Below are 9,605 nucleotides of genomic sequence, written 5' to 3' on the forward strand. Positions count from 1 at the left end.
AGCTGCCCTCCAAATCCCCCAGTCTCCCAACCCCCGTGCCCCACCCCACCCCCCCCAGCCACACGCAGCAAACCCGGCTCCCGTCTGCTGTGAGCCATTCAAAGGCTCCTCTGTTCTCTTCTGCTCACTCAGGGCTCCACAGGAGAAGCAGCCGCAGAGCTGGGCAGGAAATGCTAATCACACAGATGTTCTCCTCCAGTCCCTGCTCCTCCACAATTAAACCCAAATCTTCCACTGAGTGGAAGAAGCAGAACCGGGCCAGACCAGCTCCCATTCCTACCCACTCCTCATCTTCCTGTCCCCAATACCTACCATCAACTGATCAACTGAAAGCTGGGAGTGAGGGAACAAAACCCAGAAGCAATGGGGTACCCAAGGAGGATGGGTGAGATCTGGGCTCCCTTAAGGGAATGGGCAGGTGGGAAAAGATATAAACTGAGGAAGGGGGCCCGGATTTTGGAGGAGGAGGGAAGTGGCATTTGAGGAGACAGAAGACCAGATCCTGGCTCCACACCAAACTGGGAGGGGAAACTGGCTAACGAGTTGAGCAGCTGGGAAAGGGTTGCTTTAGCAAGGCAGAGTGTTACCCTGGGTCCGGGAATTGATAGTATCAGGGATTGTAGCTGGAATTTTTTTTGCCCAGGGCTACAGGAGAGGGGTTGATGCTCCTGTGCCTAAGACTGTGGCTAACACTTGTGTTTTGTAGCTTTGATTTATGACTGGAATACTGCCACCTGGTAGCTGGAAGTGCTGGGGTTGGATAGCTAGAATATTGTTTCTTGGGATTGTATATGGGATACAATTTTCTGCAATTGTAGTGGAATGCTGTTGCCTAGGAGTTGAAAAGCTGTTGCTTGGGATCCTGGTACCTGGGACACATGCTGTTACCAGGAATTGTAGTTATGCTACTCTTGTATCCGAGATTTTATCTGAGAGGCTGTTGTTACCTGGGCCTGTAGCTGGGATTCTGTAAGAAGTATGTACTGTGATGCAGGGCCGGGAGATGCCAGGGAGCCCAGGGTGGGGGCTGCTGCTCCAGGGAGGCCATAGCAGCTGCTTTGCTGTGGAGCTGGGAAGCCTGTTTTCATTACTGTTTTAACTCTTTTTTTAACCTTGTTTTTCTCTCGGCTGCACTTTCACTCACTCATTAATTTTGGTATTTTTCTCACGGTGCCTCAGCCCCTGTCACGGCTGCCATGGCAACAGGAGGCAGTGTGCACAGTGCCAAAATATCTGATCAAAAAATAACCAAAATAAGCAAACGCCATGGCTATGCTAGGAGTTGTGTAGGGAGGGAGAGTGAAAGAGAGGGAGAGTGCTCCCAGCCCAGAGGGATTCTGTGATCCTTAGGGACCTGCTTTGCTTCCTCCATTATTCCTCCAGGGATACCCTACTGTCCCCTCCCCCAGTGTCAGCACCCTCTTTTTCCAGGAGCCTTATTACCCACTCCCCTAGCCTGGGGCTAACATTCCCAAGAGACTAAGTCTCTTGCCCAATTTCCTCTATTAAAAGACCTCATTCCCCTTGTTCCTGTCATCCAAACCAAGGGGTCAGTTTTTCCTTCTTTGGAGAACTGAATGAGCTTCCCAGGCTGACTCCCCCCACCCTTCATGCATTTCTCCTTCCCTGTATATACCTCCCCATAACTTTGTCCCCAAGATGACAATCTCAACTCTCCACCCCCAGTTCCACCCACAGAGAGGCTCTTGATTGAATGATGAAGAAGGGAATACCTAGCTTCTGTCCCCTATGTTACACCCTCTTCTCCTGTCTCTTGATCTCCAAAACTCCTCAATAAGTTATATGGATTGAGAAAAGGTGTCCCAAGTACAGGTGGCTCCTGGGGAGTCTCTACCCTGTCCCTAGGAAACTAAGTCCTAGCTCTGCTGAAGGGGGTCACTTTGGTGAATCTATTGAGCAGTCCATTTAGACCCTCAGACTATACCAATTCCTTCTCTACAATTCCCCAAACCTAGGATCCCCAAATTCCTGAGGATTCTATCTCTCATCTCTATACTTGGGGGGGGAGCTAATGATATAAGGGGCTTAATGGGATAAGGAAAGGTTCTTGGGTTCCATATGTATTTTCTCCCTCATTGATGCCTTAAGCCGCCCCCCCCCATGTCTAATTAGCTATGATCCCAGTGAATTGGAAAATCACTAAGTATTCCCTCTCTACTGCCAGCTCTCCTTCAGCCACATCTCTGCAGCCCCTCCCATTCCTTCACCTGCACTCTCCCTACCAGTGATCTGTAAAAACCTCCTTATATACCCTCTCCATCCATTCCCTTCCCCCCAAGAATGGTGGAAAATTCACCTCCTGCACCACCCCTTTCTCTCTTGTCCCTTCCCAGCAAGTGTGGAGGCCTGCCTCCTGGCAGAGCCTTCCCAGCCCTGTTTCCATGGAAACTGGGTAGGCTGTGAAGTAGGGGAAGGGGGAGCTGGGACTAGAAAGGGGGGAGCAGAAATCTAGCCTCAGGGGCAGCCCGGCATTGGAGCTTTGGGCAGTGGGGGAAGGAGGTAGACTTGGTACCCTTTCCCCTTCCAGACAAATGTCTCAGCCCTGATTTTTTTTTTAATGATGAATGGAGAAAACACAAGATTGAGAGAGAGTGTGGCTTTATGGGGAATGGTTTCAGAGCTGCTTTCACCTCATTCTCTCTCTCTCTCTCTCTCTCTCTCTCTCTCTCTCTCTCTCTCTCTCTCTCTCTCTCTCTCTCTCCTGGACACCTGATGGGTAGGTCAGGGGAGGGGGGAGGAGGGAGGTCTGGAGAAAATGTAACCCTTACCTCACTCTCCCTACCCGCCCCACCCCCATCTCAGTGTTTGGTGGCCTCCCTAACACCCACCTATTTAACAGCTCCTGTAGGGAACATGGAGGGGAAAATTATCAAGCATTTCCCCCTACAATGAACCCATTGCCTGTCCCCCTGAATCCTATTTCTCCCCCAAGGATCCCCTAACACAGCGACTTTGAAGCAAGAGGCTGAGGTCGACTGTTCTAGAAGAAGCTAGAGCCAAACTCTCAGAAAGGGAGAAGGAAAAGAATGGAAGAGTAGGGGAAGTGAGAGGAAGGTTCCAGCTCCTTGGGGCTTCCAATGACCACCCTAACCTTATTTCCCCAGGGCTACAGAGGGGACACGGAGCGGGAGGAGGACACGGAGCCCCAGGGAGAGAGAGCCTGCTATGACCCCGTGGCGTGCTGCAGTCAATAGCCCATTGATCTCTGGGGGCTGAAGGCGCCATTGTGCCCGGCTTGGGGAGGGGGGGGGTTGTCCAAGGCGATGTCAAAGGGAAGGAATGTGTCTGGCTCTGATGCCCCGGGGGCTCCAGGCTCAGAATCTCAGCCAGGTCTTTCTTGGGTTTTCTGACCACATCCCAGCTCCAGCATCCACCCGCCTTCCTCCAGTAGTCACCTTTCCTTTCTTCTTTAAGGGAATCTTAACCTCACCTGCCATTCTACTCTCTTCGACCTTCTCCTTATAGACCAGGTCTCAGTGTCCAGAGACTGAACTATTTATTCACAGACAGTCCGACAAGGAGGCTGGCCTGGTCAACAAAAATATATGCGTGAAAATGAGGCTCTGAACGAGGAGCTGTCCAGCAGCTCAGCTCTCATACAGTTTGCCGTGCTGCGGAGGAAGCACAGAATACTGAGGAAATGGAGAGAAAAAGTGACCAACTTTAGGAACAGGAAGGCAGCGACCTCGGATTTTCTTCCTCCCAACATCACGGAGACAGAATGGACTCGGGTGGTTCTACTAAAGCTCCAGGATTCCCCGGACTCCATGACGTCATCGCGCCCGCTCCATGACACCACTGCCCAGGAGGCCTCCTCGATTGGGTTGTCGGGGTCTCGATACCAGGAAGCCCCTCTGTAGACGCTGGATCCATTGATCTGAACCCCTTGGTGTTTAGATCAGACGTGTGACAGCCACCTCTAGGGTTCTTTCCTCTTCTCAGAGCTTTTGCCCTGATTACTGCTCCCTATTCCTGATCCGTACATAGCTCGCTGGGTCTATAACCCCAGGGTCAATATCCCCGCATTCTCCAGATCTTCGAGTTTGATGGGGGAGGAAACTGACTGACAATTGCAGTCTTGCTGCTCCCCCTCCTCAATCTTCCCCACATACACAGACATATATGTTTCTCCCAGGGCTCTGCACGTCTATTTCCCACTCCTTTCCCTTTCCCTCCCTTTTCTCCCTCCCTGCTGGGCTGGGGGCTGCTGAATTATCATTTCTCAGCTCCACTAATGTGCGCCCTGCTGTGAGGAGGGATCATAATTCTGGGAGATGATTAAGTTTCAAATTGTTTTTCTTTGTGTTGTTGGAAACGAGACTTTAATGTGGTCCCTCCCCTAGCAGGGGACCTGGCCTAGCCTCAGTCGCCTGCCCTAGACCCTGCCCACCCCTGTCTAAGCCCTTTCCTCTCTGAATGGTTATCCTGAGGAAGAAACCTGGGCTATTTCCCCAGGGATCTCTTCCAAGTACGGAGATCTACTCCTTCCTCAGAAAGGAGTATGTAAAGTCATCTCCCACACTTGGAGATCCCACCAAGCCTGAGCTAGTGTGGCCCAAGAATGGTAAGGTTACTTTCCTTGCCTCTCTACATTCCTGAACGCTTTAATTTGTTTTCTCCCTTTCTATGCTCAGTCTACCCCATTCATACCTTCATCTCCCTCTGTTACTTTCTATTTATTTCTAGAGAATTAGAAATCTTTCTTCCCCATTCCCAAACCATTCTTCTCATTCTTACTTTCTTCTCTACCTTCTGCCTTTAACTCATACTCTATCTCTCAGCCTCAGCTTTCCTTCTCGCTCATTTATTTCTTTCATTAAGACATTTATTCATTTGACATTCATTCAGAAAGTATTTAATAAGCATCTGATATTCCACAGGCACTGTGCTAGGCACTGGAAATACAAAGACAAAAAAGAAAGAAAATCCTCCTCATCAAAGAGTTTATATTCTGGGAGGATGAGAGGGGGGAAACAACATGTATACATGTATTTTGCATCTGCAAAGGTAAGCATCCAAATATTATTGTGCAGCATGATGAAAACTGCATTTGAAGTCAGAAGGCCTGAGTTTGAATGCCATTTCCACTATTTACTATTTGTGAGATCTTCAGTCATTTCACCAATCAGGACCTCAGCTTCTTCAAAGCACAGCTAGGTGGTGCCATAGTATATGGAGCACTGGGCCTGGAGTCAGGAAGGCTCCTCTTTCTGAGTTCAAATCTGGCCTTAGATACTTACTACCTGTGCAACCCTGGGCAATTCATTTAACTCTGTTTGTCTCAGTTCTTCATCTGTAAAATGAGCTGGAGAAGGAAATGACACATTGCTTCAGAATCTTTGGCCAAGAAAACCACAAATATTGTCACAAAGAGTTGGATACAAACTGCTAAGTACCAAGTAAGGTATTCTTATTGTGCAATGGGAAGAAAACTGGGTATGAAGTCAAAGGTTTGAATGTCATTTCTCCCATTTACAATTTGTGAGCCTTTCAGCAAGGCATTTCACCACTCTGGACTTCAGTTTCCTTATTTGTAAATTGAAATGGTCAGACTAGATGACTTATAAGGTCCCTCTAGCTCTAAATTTATGATTCTAAACATAAAGTAATGGGGGAGGGGGAGGCAGGATGCACTAGCAACTAAGTGGATTGAAATAGGTCTCATGTAGGAAGTTAAACAGGGCAGCTAGGTGGCACAGTGGATAGAACATGGGACTAGAGTCAAGAAGACCTGAGTTCAAATTTGGCCTCAGATACTTATTAGCTGTGTGACCTTGGGCAAATAACTTAACCCTGTTTGCCTCAGTTTCCTCATCTGTAAAATGAGCTGGAGAAGTAAATGTCAAACCAAGAAAACCACAAATGGGGTCAAATAGAGGTAGACACAATTAAACAACAACAATAACCAAAAGGAGGTGACCAAGCTCCCTTTACAGAAATTAAGAATTCTAAGAATCAAAAGTGAGGAGAGAATGAATTTCAGATACCTTTACAAAGGCAGAATGTTAGAAGTTGGAATGTCAAATCCAGGGAATAACAAGTATAGTAGTCAACCATTTTGTTTAGATGGTAGAGAAATTAAGAGGGAGTGAAGCAATATACAATAAGCACTCTATTCACTTCACCACCTTATCTGCCCTATTATTTTGCATTAGTTATATGTAAACTAATAGACTAAAAGCTACCTGAGAGCAGGAAACATGTTTTATTCATCTTTCTATCCTTCTTAGCCCTTAACATAATGCCCTGTATATATAGTTAATGTTTGATAAATGATCGTTGAGTAAATGAGTAAATGAATGAGAATACAAGTTCTGAGGAAAGTCATTAATGTGTATATTTGTGGGTATGTGTGAAAATGTGCATATAAATTCAATAAACATGGATTATTTGTGTTTATTCTTTAGGAAGGTACCCAATGGAGTTTAAGCTGCTACAACCAAGGGCCACTGTGATCTTGTTTTCTAGAAAAGTTCTCTGACAGCATGGGAGTGGTCTGAATAAGTTACCACTACCTTGGGCAACCACACTTTAAAATCCTTGGTAAGCATACTTGGCTTACTCCCTTTATAAAAACTAAGGGCTATGAGTATCTGCAGATCAGGGCACCACCCTAAGTATGCTCAGTCCTGATAGACAGATTTCATATTAACAGTAAACTAAAAATTGACTGGCTGTTACTGGCTCAACAAATCACACACACACACACACACACACACACACACACACACACCCTCTACTCCATATGGCATGAGGAACTGAGGATCACTGCAGCACTTCCACTTCAATAATTCATCCCAACCCCACTGCTGATATTGACACAAAGCTAATTTACCATTGGGAAAACCAGGGGAAGTAGGGAAAGAATTGTACATTTATTCGCCTGCAGTATACAGTCACTCTGCTGACTTTCCGTTGCCACAATATAGATTATAGACTCCCAGAGTTAAAAGGAGCCTCTAGAGACCACCCTGTCCAGCCCCCTGATGCATACAGATGAATGGCTAAACCCTTCAGATTAGATAGGTCTTTATTCTCTTCTTTATATAAGGGAGGCAGTGTTGTACAGTGGAAAGGGCACTGTACTTAAAATCAGCAGACGTGGATTGGAGTTCTTCCTCTGATACTTGTTAACTATGTGACTTGTGACTTAACTTGTGACTATGGGCAAGTCAGTGTCCTTATCTGTAAAGTGGGATTAATACTACTTGCATGATCTACTCAGGATTGTTGTAAATAAAACAATTTATGAATCCTTAAGTTCCCCATAAAAGGTAAGCTCCTTGAGAGTAGTTGAGTTATTTTTCTCTTTGTATCCCAAGGGCCAAGAAAAATGCCTGACATTTAGAAGGTGCTTAATTTGTTTGTTGAGGGGGCAGCTAGGTGGCAGTGGATAAAGCACCGGCCCTGGATTCAGGAGGACCTGAGTTCAAATCCGGCCTCAAACACTTGACACTTACTAGCTATGTGACCCTGGGCAAGTCACTTAACCCTCACTGCCCCCCCCCAAAGTTTGTTGAGTGAATGTTGTTGTTCATTCCTGCCCAGGACCCCATGTACCATAGCACCCAATGCTGTCCATGCGGTTTTCTTAGAAAGCACACAGGAGTGATTTGCTATTTCTTTCTCTAGTTGATTGAGTAATTGATAGGTAATCAGGAGCTACCATTATTATACCTCTAGGGACAAAGTCATCACACCTTCTTCAATGAATTTTTTTTTTTTGCGGGGCAATGGGGGTTAAGTGACTTGCCCAGGGTCACACAGTTGGTAAGTGTCAAGTGTCTGAGGCCAGATTTGAACTCAGGTACTCCTGAATCCAGGACTGGTGCTTTATCCACTGTGCCACCTAGCTGCCCCCTTCAATGATTTAATACTCCACTTTACATCCAACCAAAATCTTTGCTCTGTCTTCATAATGACAAAGACAGATAGCAGGAAACAAAATGCAAGTTCTGTCTGTTCTTAAGGACTTTACAATCTATAGTTAAAGAACCCACATTTAACCCCCAGCTCATGTACTTACTAGTTGTGTGGTGGCCAAGTCACAGGATCTCTCTGGATCTCAGTTGTCCTTATCTATAAAATGAGATGGAAAATATTATCTTTCACATCCATTCTGACCCTAAATTCTATTATCCAAAGCAATTGTCAAATTCATAGCAAAAAAAGAAAGGAAGGAAAAGAAAGGAAGGAAGGAAGGAAGGAAGGAAGGAAGGAAGGAAGGAAGGAAAGGAGGGAGGGAGAGAGGAAGGAAGGAAGGAAGGAAGGAAGGAAGGAAGGAAGGAAGGAAGGAAGGAAGGAAGGAAGGAAGGAAGGAAGGAAGGAAGGAAGGAAGGAAGGAAGGAAGAAAAAGAAAATTCCAGCTCTATTGATTTTTTTCACCAGATTGACTGGTTATGTTAATGCCATGTAGACACAGTCCAAGAAACACAATTTAAGATATCACACAGAAGAGTACAAGTCATTGTCCCATGTTGGTCTCAAGCCAAAAAAGGGTCTAGACTACTGAGGATTTCCTTGTACCTGTCAGTCAGAACAGAGGCCCTTCTGTCCCTATCAGAGCTAATCAATCCCAGAGTTGGCAACTTTTGCTGAGAAGCCTCTGAGGCATCTATTGGTGATATTATACCATTAGTTGACAAAGGCAACTCTTTTTTTTTCTTTTCTCTTTCCCCCTCTCTTTGTATTACTTCTCTCCTACCTGTTTGGGCTTGTCACTGGCCCCCAGTGGTACCCACCAGGGTTGGGTTTTTTTTAGATATGCTGGCTTTAATCAAGGGTAAGGAGTTGCTAGTACTTGCTTAAGATTTTTTTGTTTTTGTTTTTTTTAAACCAACTTGCCTGTCCAGCGGTCTGTGGGTTGATGAAGAGTTAGTGTTACTCTGGAGGACAACCAATTTTCTTCTCAAGGCAAACCAGACCCTTCCAACAACTTCTTTCCTGATCTGAGATTCTTCATGATAATGATGGCAGATGCATCATGGCATTTACTTCTACAAATATAAGCTTTAGAATTGGCTTTTCTCTGGCCCTTGTCAAGTAAAGGCATTGAACCTGCTTGAGTGTGTTTCTGTAATTGATCTCCCTAACTTTCCAGCTATCCATGTCCTTCTCATCCTTCAAGGCTCAACTCAAGTCTCAACCTCCTCTCTGAAACCATACTGCTCTGGTATTCATTGATGCAGTCTCCCTCCTTTTAAATTCCTGCAGCACTTACTGTCTACACTGATCAATCTGGCCCCTAATCAGAGTCTGTGTCATGTTGTTGTTTAACTGTTTCATGTCTATGTCTTGATTCCTCAGTGAGGTTATAAACTTACTAACAGCAACAACTGTGCCATATATTTTTCTTGTATCATGAGTTCTCAGGGACAGAGGCAAAAACAGACAGGCACAAGACCAGGGAGAAGGGTAAATTCGAACCTTAGATACCCCTCTGTGGCTGAGATCACACCCCTTTTCAATTTTACAAAAAGCAGAGATTATGCTGTCACTTCCTTTCAGAGCCCACCCCCCCTTAAGTGACAAGTGTGGGCATTGATAAATATTGTTGGCTGTCTGAAAGCTTAATTCTTTTATTT

At 45.7% G+C, this 9,605-nt stretch overlaps 1 long non-coding RNA gene across 2 annotated transcripts; it reads left to right on the plus strand.

Moving 5' to 3' along the window:
* Window positions 1–138: 138 nt before the first annotated feature.
* Window positions 139–9,225, plus strand: LOC122740483. Of its 2 annotated transcripts, XR_006354749.1 has the most exons (4): window positions 139–385; window positions 3,126–4,585; window positions 4,902–6,564; window positions 8,874–9,225. It is a non-coding gene; the product is annotated as an uncharacterized LOC122740483 (long non-coding RNA). The 2 variants fall into 2 exon arrangements; XR_006354748.1 differs by having other exon boundaries at window positions 3,126–6,564.
* The last annotated feature ends 380 nt before the right edge of the window (window positions 9,226–9,605 follow it).

The sequence above is a fragment of the Dromiciops gliroides genome, chromosome 2 (assembly GCF_019393635.1).
Source record: "Dromiciops gliroides isolate mDroGli1 chromosome 2, mDroGli1.pri, whole genome shotgun sequence".
In the NCBI taxonomy this organism is placed as follows: domain Eukaryota; kingdom Metazoa; phylum Chordata; class Mammalia; order Microbiotheria; family Microbiotheriidae; genus Dromiciops; species Dromiciops gliroides.